The sequence below is a fragment of the Bombus terrestris genome, unplaced genomic scaffold (genome assembly GCF_910591885.1).
Source record: "Bombus terrestris unplaced genomic scaffold, iyBomTerr1.2, whole genome shotgun sequence".
NCBI classification, from domain to species: Eukaryota; Metazoa; Arthropoda; class Insecta; order Hymenoptera; family Apidae; genus Bombus; species Bombus terrestris.
The window spans coordinates 7235824-7247044 of NW_025963548.1; positions in this window are offsets into that span (position 1 = coordinate 7235824).

The following is an 11221-nucleotide window of genomic DNA, read 5'->3' on the forward strand; positions in this document are numbered from 1 at the left end:
TATACTCCTTTAGCGATGCAATATAGCGTTATATGTCATAACGTAATATTATATAACGTTATACGTCATATGGTGAGACAATATAACGTTATGCGTTATAACGTAATAGTTCATAACGGTATGCGTCATATAGTGATGCAATATACCGTTATACATTTTAACGCAATAGTATTAGACGCTATACGTCCTATAGTGATGCAATATAACGATATACGTCCTATAGTGATGCAATATAACGTTATACCTTATTACGTAATAGTACAAAGCGTTATACTTCATATAGTGATGCAATATAACGTTATGCGTTTTAACGTAATAGTTCATAACGTTATACGTCATATAGTAATGCAATATAACGTTATACGTCCTATAGTGATGCAATATAACGTTATGCGTTATAACGTAGTAGTTCATAACGTCATACGTCATATAGTAATGCAATTTAACGTTATACTCCTTTAGCGATGCAATATAGCGTTATATGTCATAACGTAATATTATATAACGTTATACGTCATATGGTGAGACAATATAACGTTATGCGTTATAACGTAATAGTTCATAACGGTATGCGTCATATAGTGATGCAATATACCGTTATACATTTTAACGCAATAGTATTAGACGCTATACGTCCTATAGTGATGCAATATAACGTTATACGTCCTATGGTGATGCAATGTAACGCTATACGTTATTACGTAATAGTACAAAACGTTATACGTCAAATAGTGATGCAATATAACATTACACGCCCTATAGTGATGCAATATAACGTTATACGTCCTATAGTGATGCAATATAACGTTATACGTCCTATAGTGATGCAATATTACGTTAAACGTCCTATAGTGATGCAATGTAACGTTATACGTCCTATGCGTGATGCAATATACCGTTATGCGTTATAACGTAATAGTTCATAACGTTATACGTCATATAGTAATGCAATATAACGTTATACGTCCTATAGTGATGCAATATAACGTTATAACTTATTACGTAATAGTACAAAACCTTATACGTCATATAGTGATGCAATATAACGTTATGCGTCATAACGTAATAGTTCATACCGTTATACGTCATATAGTAATGCTATATAACGTTATACGTCCTATAGTGATACAATATAACGTTATGCGTTATAACGTAATGGTTCATAACGTTATGCGTCATATAGTGATGGAATATACCGTTATACATTATAACGCAATAGAATATGACGCTATACGTCCTATAGTGTTGCAACATAACGTTATGCGTTATAACGTAATAGTTCGTAACGTTATACGTCATATAGTAATGCAATATAACGTTATACGTCCTATAGTGATGCAATATAACGTTATGCGTTACAACGTAATAGTTCATAACATTGTACGTCATATAGTAATGCAATATAACGTTATACATTATAACGCAATAATATATGACGCTATACGTCCTATAGTGAGGCAATATAACGTTATACGTTATAACGTAATAGTTCATAACGGTATACTTCATATAGTGATGCAATATACCGCTATACGTCCTATAGTGATGCAATATGACGTTATACGTCCTATAGTGATGCAATATAACGTTATACGTTATAACGTAATAGCATATAACGTTATACGTCATATAGTAATGCAATATAACGTTATACGTTATAACGTATAGCATAAAACGTTATACGTCATATAGTGATGCAATATAACGTTATACGTCCTATAGTGATGCAATATAACGTTATACGTTATAACGTAATAGCATATAACGTTATACGTCCTATAGTGATGCAATATAATGTTATACGTTATATCGTAATAGTGTATAACGTTATGCTTCATATACTGAGGCAATATAATGTTATACGTCCTATAGTGATGCAATATAACGTTATACGTTATAATGTAATAGTTCATAACGTTATACGTCATATACTGATGCAATTAAAGTTATTCGTTATTACGTAGTGGTTCAAAACGCTAAACATCATATAGTGAAGCAATATAACGTTATTCGTTATTACGTAATAGTACAAAACGTTATACGTCATATAGTGATGCAATATGACGTTATACGTCCTATAGTGATGCAATATAACGTTAGGTTTTATAACGTCATAGATCATAACGTTATACGTCATATAGTGAGGCAATATAACGTTATGCGTTATAACGTAATAGTTCATAACGTTATACGTCATATAGTAATGCAATATAACGTTATACGTTATAACGTATAGCATATAACGTTATACGTCATATAGTGATGCAATATGACGTTATACGTCCTATTGTGATGCAATATATCGTTATACGTCACATGGTGATGCAATATAACGTTATACGTAATAATGTAATATTTCATAACCGTATACTTCATATAGTGGTGCAATATAACGATATACGTCCTATAGTGTTGCAATATAACGTTATGCGTTATAACGTAAGAGTTCATAACGTTAAACGTCATATAGTAATGCAATATAACGTTATGCGTTATAAGGTAATAGCATATAACGTTATACGTCCTATAGTGATGCAATATAACGTTATGCGTTATAACGTAGTAGTTCATAACGTTATACGTCATATAGTAATGCAATATAACGTTATACTAATTTAGTGATGCAATATAACGTTATGCGTTATAACGTAATAGGTCATAACGTTATGCGTCATATAGTGATGCAGTATACCGTTATACATTATAACGCAATAGTATATGACGCTATACGTCCTATAGTGATGCAATATAGCGTTATACGTCATATAGTGATGCAATATAACTTTATACGTTATTACGTAATAGTACAAAACGTTATACGTCACATGGTGATGCAATATAGCGTTATACGTCATAACGAAATAATATACAACGTTCTACGTCCTATAGTGATGCGACATAATGTTATACGTTATAACGTAATAGTTCATAACGGTATACTTCATATAGTGATGCAATGTACCGCTATACGTTTTTGCGTAATAGTCCAAAACGTTATACGTCACATGGTGATGCAATATAGCGTTATACGTAATAACATAATAGTATAGAACGTTATACGTCCTATAGTGATGCAATATAATGTTATACGTTATATCGTAATAGTGTATAACCTTATACGACCTATAGTCATGCAATATAACGTTATACGTTGTAATGTAATAGTTCAAAGCGGTATACTTCATATAGTGATGCAATATAACGTTATATGTTATTGCGTATTAGTTCAAAACGTTATACGTCACATGGTGATGCAATATAGCGTTATACGTCATATAGTGATGCAATATAACTTTATACGTTATTACGTAATAGTACAAAACGTTATACGTCACATGGTGATGCAATATAACGTTATACGTTATAATGGAATATTTCAAAGCGGTATAATTCATATAGTGATGCAATATAACGTTATACGTCATAGAGTGATGCAATATAACGTTATACCTCATAGAGTGATGCAATATAACTTTATACGTCATAGAGTGATGCAATATAACGTTATACGTCATAGAGTGATGCAATATAACGTTATGCACTATAACGTAGTAGCATATAACGTTATACGTCATATAGTGATGCAATATAACGTTATGCTTTATAACGTAATAGTTCATACCGTTATACGTCATATAGTAATGCAATATAACGTTATACGTTATAACGTATAGCATATAACGTTATACGTCATATAGTGATGCAATATAACGTTATACGTCCTATAGTGATGCTATATAACGTTATACGTTACTATGTAATAGTACAAAACGTTATACGTCACATGGTGATGCAAAATAACGTTATACGGTATAATGTAATAGTTCATAGCGGTATACTTCATGTAGTGATGCAATATAACGTTATACGTCCTATAGTGATGCAATGTAACGTTATACGATATTACGTAATAGTACAAAACTTTATACGTCACATGGTGAAGCAATATAACGTTATACGTTATAATGTAGTAGTTTATAACGGTATACTTGATATAGTGATGCAATATAACGTTATACGTCCTATAGTGATGCAATGTAACGCTATACGTTATGACGTAATAGTACAAAACGTTATACGTCAAATAGTGATGCAATATAACATTACACGTCCTATAGTGATGCAATATAACGTTATACGTCCTATAGTGATGCAATGTAACGCTATACGTTATGACGTAATAGTACAAAACGTTATACGTCAAATAGTATGCAATATAACATTACACGTCCTATAGTGATGCAATATAACGTTACACGTCCTATAGTGATGCAATATAACGTTACACGTCCTATAGTGATGCAATATAACGTCATGCGATACAACGTAATAGTTCATAACGTTGTACGTCATATAGTGATGCAATATACCGTTATACATTATAGCGCAATAGTATATGACGCTATACGTCCTATAGTGATGCAATATAACGTTACACGTCCTATAGTGATGCAATATAACGTTATACGTCCTATAGTGATGCAATATAACGTTATACGTCCTATGCATGATGCAATATACCGTTATGCGTTATAACGTAATAGTTCTTAACGTTATACGTCATATAGTGATGCAATATACCTTTATACATTATAACGCAATAGTATTAGACGCTATACGTCCTATAGTGATGCAATATAACGTTACACGTCCTATAGTGATGCAATATAACGTCATGCGTTACAACGTAATAGTTCATAACGTTGTACGTCATATAGTGATGCAATATACCGTTATACATTATAGCGCAATAGTATATGACGCTATACGTCCTATAGTGATGCAATATAACGTTATACGTCCTATAGTGATGCAATATAACGTTATACGTTATAACGTATAGCATACTACGTTATACGTCATATAGTGATGCAATATGACGTTATACGTCCTATTGTGATGCAATATATCGTTATACGTCACATGGTGATGCAATATAACGTTATACGTTATAACGTAAGAGTTCATAACGTTAAACGTCACATAGTAATGCAATATAACGTTATACGTTATAACGTAATAAAATATAACGTTATACGTCTTATAGTAATGCAATATAACGTTATACTAATTTAGTGATGCAATATAGCGTTATACGTCATAACGAAATAATATACAACGTTCTACGTCCTATAGTGATGCGACATAATGTTATACGTTATAACGTAATAGTTCATAACGGTATACTTCATATAGTGATGCAATGTACCGGTATACGTTTTTGCGTAATAGTCCAAAACGTTATACGTCACATGGTGATGCAATATAGCGTTATACGTAATAACATAATAGTATAGAACGTTATACGTCCTATAGTGATGCAATATAATGTTATACGTTATATCGTAATAGTGTATAACCTTATACGACCTATAGTCATGCAATATAACGTTATACGTTGTAATGTAATAGTTCAAAGCGGTATACTTCATATAGTGATGCAATATAACGTTATATGTTATTGCGTATTAGTTCAAAACGTTATACGTCACATGGTGATGCAATATAGCGTTATACGTCATATAGTGATGCAATATAACTTTATACGTTATTACGTAATAGTACAAAACGTTATACGTCACATGGTGATGCAATATAACGTTATACGTTATAATGGAATATTTCAAAGCGGTATAATTCATATAGTGATGCAATATAACGTTATACGTCATAGAGTGATGCAATATAACGTTATACCTCATAGAGTGATGCAATATAACTTTATACGTCATAGAGTGATGCAATATAACGTTATACGTCATAGAGTGATGCAATATAACGTTGTGCACTATAACGTAGTAGCATATAACGTTATACGTCATATAGTGATGCAATATAACGTTATGCTTTATAACGTAATAGTTCATACCGTTATACGTCATATAGTAATGCAATATAACGTTATACGTTATAACGTATAGCATATAACGTTATACGTCATATAGTGATGCAATATAACGTTATACGTCCTATAGTGATGCTATATAACGTTATACGTTACTATGTAATAGTACAAAACGTTATACGTCACATGGTGATGCAAAATAACGTTATACGGTATAATGTAATAGTTCATAGCGGTATACTTCATGTAGTGATGCAATATAACGTTATACGTCCTATAGTGATGCAATGTAACGTTATACGATATTACGTAATAGTACAAAACTTTATACGTCACATGGTGAAGCAATATAACGTTATACGTTATAATGTAGTAGTTTATAACGGTATACTTGATATAGTGATGCAATATAACGTTATACGTCCTATAGTGATGCAATGTAACGCTATACGTTATGACGTAATAGTACAAAACGTTATACGTCAAATAGTGATGCAATATAACATTACACGTCCTATAGTGATGCAATATAACGTTATACGTCCTATAGTGATGCAATGTAACGCTATACGTTATGACGTAATAGTACAAAACGTTATACGTCAAATAGTATGCAATATAACATTACACGTCCTATAGTGATGCAATATAACGTTACACGTCCTATAGTGATGCAATATAACGTTACACGTCCTATAGTGATGCAATATAACGTCATGCGATACAACGTAATAGTTCATAACGTTGTACGTCATATAGTGATGCAATATACCGTTATACATTATAGCGCAATAGTATATGACGCTATACGTCCTATAGTGATGCAATATAACGTTATACGTCCTATAGTGATGCAATATAACGTTATACGTCCTATAGTGGTGCAATATAACGATATACGTCCTATGCATGATGCAATATACCGTTATGCGTTATAACGTAATAGTTCTTAACGTTATACGTCATATAGTGATGCAATATACCTTTATACATTATAACGCAATAGTATTAGACGCTATACGTCCTATAGTGATGCAATATAACGTTACACGTCCTATAGTGATGCAATATAACGTCATGCGTTACAACGTAATAGTTCATAACGTTGTACGTCATATAGTGATGCAATATACCGTTATACATTATAGCGCAATAGTATATGACGCTATACGTCCTATAGTGATGCAATATAACGTTATACGTCCTATAGTGATGCAATATAACGTTATACGTTATAACGTATAGCATACTACGTTATACGTCATATAGTGATGCAATATGACGTTATACGTCCTATTGTGATGCAATATATCGTTATACGTCACATGGTGATGCAATATAACGTTATACGTTATAACGTAAGAGTTCATAACGTTAAACGTCACATAGTAATGCAATATAACGTTATACGTTATAACGTAATAAAATATAACGTTATACGTCTTATAGTAATGCAATATAACGTTATACTAATTTAGTGATGCAATATAACGTTATGCGTTATAACGTAATAGGTCATAACGTTATGCGTCATATAGTGATACAGTATACCGTTATACATTATAACGCAATAGTATATGACGCTATACGTCCTATAGTGATGCAATATAGCGTTATACGTCATATAGTGATGCAATATAACTTTATGCGCTATTACGTAATAGTACAAAACGTTATACGTCACATGGTGATGCAATATAGCGTTATACGTCATAACGTAATAATATATAACGTTATACGTCCTATAGTGATGCAATATTTCGTTATACGATATTACGTAATAGTACAAAACTTTATACGTCACATGGTGAAGCAATATAACGTTATTCGTTATTACGTAATAGTACGAAACGTTACACGTCATATAGTGATGCAATATGACGTTATACGTCCTATAGTGATGCAATATAACGTTAGGTGTTATAACGTCATAGATCATAACGTTATACGTCATATGGTGAGGCAATATAACGTTATGCGTTATAACGTAATAGTTCATAACGTTAAACGTCATATAGTAATGCAATATAACGTTATACGTTATAACGTATAGCATACTACGTTATACGTCATATAGTGATGCAATATGACGTTATACGTCCTATTGTGATGCAATATATCGTTATACGTCACATGGTGATGCAACATAACGTTATACGTTATAATGTAATATTTCATAACGGTATACTTCATATAGTGGTGCAATATAACGATATACGTCCTATAGTGATGCAATATAACGTTATGCGTTATAACGTAATAGTTCATAACGTTAAACGTCATATTGTAATGCAATATAACGTTATACGTTATAACGTAATAGCATATAACGTTATACGTCCTATAGTAATGCAATATAACGTTATACTAATTTAGTGATGCAATATAACGTTATACGTCATATAGTGATGCAATATAACGTTATAGGTTACTATGTAATAGTCAAAACGTTATACGTCTCATGGAGATGCAATATAACGTTATACGGTATAATGTAATAGTTCATAACGGTATACTTCATGTAGTGATGCAATATAACGTTATACGTCCTATAGCGATGCAATATTTCGTTATACGATATTACGTAATAGTACAAAACTTTATACGTCACATGGTGATGCAATATAACGTTATACGTTATAATGTAGTAGTTTATAACGGTATACTTGATATAGTGATGCAATATAACGTTATACGTCCTATAGTGATGCAATGTAACGCTATACGTTATTACGTAATAGTACAAAACGTTATACGTCAAATAGTGATGCAATATAGCATTACACGTCCTATAGTGATGCAACATAACGTTATACGTCCTATAGTGATGCAATATAACGTTATACGTCCTATAGTGATGCAATATAACGTTATACGTCCTATGCATGATGCAATATACCGTTATGCGTTATAACGTAACAGTTCATAACGTTATACGTCATATAGTGATGCAATATACCGTTATACATTATAACGCAATAGTATTAGACTCTATACGTCCTATAGTGATGCAATATAACGTTATACGTCCTATAGTGATGCAGTATAACGTTATGCGTTACAACGTAATATTTCATAACGTTGTACGTCATATAGTGATGCAATATAACGTTATGCGTTATAACTTAATAGTTCATAACGTTATACGTCACATAGTAATGCAATATAACGTTATACGTCCTATAGTGATGCAATATAACGTTATGCGTTATAACGTAATAGTTCATAACGTTATACGTCATATAGTAATGCAATATAACGTTATACGTTATAACGTATAGCATATAACGTTATACGTCATATAGTGATGCAATATAACGTTATACGTCCTATAGTGATGCAATATAACGTTATACGTTATAATGTAGTAGTTCATAACGGTATACTTGATATAGTGATGCAATATAACGTTATACGTCCTATAGTGATGCAATATAACGTTAAACGTCCTATAGTGATGCAATGTAACGTTATACGTCCTATGCGTGATGCAATATACCGTTATGCGTTATAACGTAATAGTTCATAAAGTTATACGTCATATAGTAATGCAATATAACGTTATACGTCCTATAGTGATGCAATATAACGTTATACCTTATTACGTAATAGTACAATACCTTATACGTCATATAGTGATGCAATATAACTTTATACGTTATTACGTAATAGTACAAAACGTTATACGTCACATGGTGATGCAATATAACGTTATGCGTTATAACGTAATAGTTCATAACGGTATGCGTCATATAGTGATGCAATATACCGTTATACATTATAACGCAATAGTATTAGACGCTATACGTCCTATAGTGATGCAATATAACGATATACGTCCTATAGTGATGCAATATAACGTTATACCTTATTACGTAATAGTACAAAGCGTTATACGTCATATAGTGATGCAATATAACGTTATGCGTTTTAACGTAATAGTTCATAACGTTATACGTCAAATAGTGATGCAATATAACGATATACGTCCTATAGTGATGCAATATAACGTTATACCTTATTACGTAATAGTACAAAGCGTTATACGTCATATAGTGATGCAATATAACGTTATGCGTTTTAACGTAATAGTTCATAACGTTATACGTCATATAGTAATGCAATATAACGTTATACGTCCTATAGTGATGCAATATAACGTTATGCGTTATAACGTAATAGTTCATAACGTTATACGTCATATAGTAATGCAAAATAACGTTATACGTTATAATGTAGTAGTTCATAACGGTATACTTGATATAGTGATGCAATATAACGTTATACGTCCTATAGTGATGCAATGTTACGCTATACGTTATTACGTAATAGTACAAAACGTTATACGTCAAATAGTGATGCAATATAACATTACACGTCCTACAGTGATGCAATATACCGTTATACGTCCTATAGTGATGCAATATAACGTTATACGTAATATAGTGATGCAATATAACGTTATACGTCCTATGCGTGATGCAATATACCGTTATGCGTTATAACGTAATAGTTCATAACGTTATACGTCATATAGTGATGCAATATACCTTTATACATTATAACGCAATAGTATTAGACGATATACGTCCTATAGTGATGCAATATAACGTTGTGCTTTATAACGTAATAGTTAATAACGTTATGCGTCATATAGTGATGGAATATACCGTTATACATTATAACGCAATAGAATATGACGCTATACGTCCATTAGTGTTGCAACATAACGTCATGCGTTTTAACGTAATAGTTCATAACGTTATACGTCATATAGTAATGCAATATAACGTTATACGTCCTATAGTGATGCAATATAACGTTATGCGTTATAACGTAATAGTTCATAACGTTATACGTCATATAGTAATGCAAAATAACGTTATACGTTATAATGTAGTAGTTCATAACGGTATACTTGATATAGTGATGCAATATAACGTTATACGTCCTATAGTGATGCAATATAACGTTAAACGTCCTATAGTGATGCAATGTAACGTTATACGTCCTATGCGTGATGCAATATACCGTTATGCGTTATAACGTAATAGTTCATAAAGTTATACGTCATATAGTAATGCAATATAACGTTATACGTCCTATAGTGATGCAATATAACGTTATACCTTATTACGTAATAGTACAATACCTTATACGTCATATAGTGATGCAATATAACTTTATACGTTATTACGTAATAGTACAAAACGTTATACGTCACATGGTGATGCAATATAACGTTATGCGTTATAACGTAGTAGTTCATAACGTCATACGTCATATAGTAATGCAATTTAACGTTATACTCCTTTAGCGATGCAATATAGCGTTATATGTCATAACGTAATATTATATAACGTTATACGTCATATG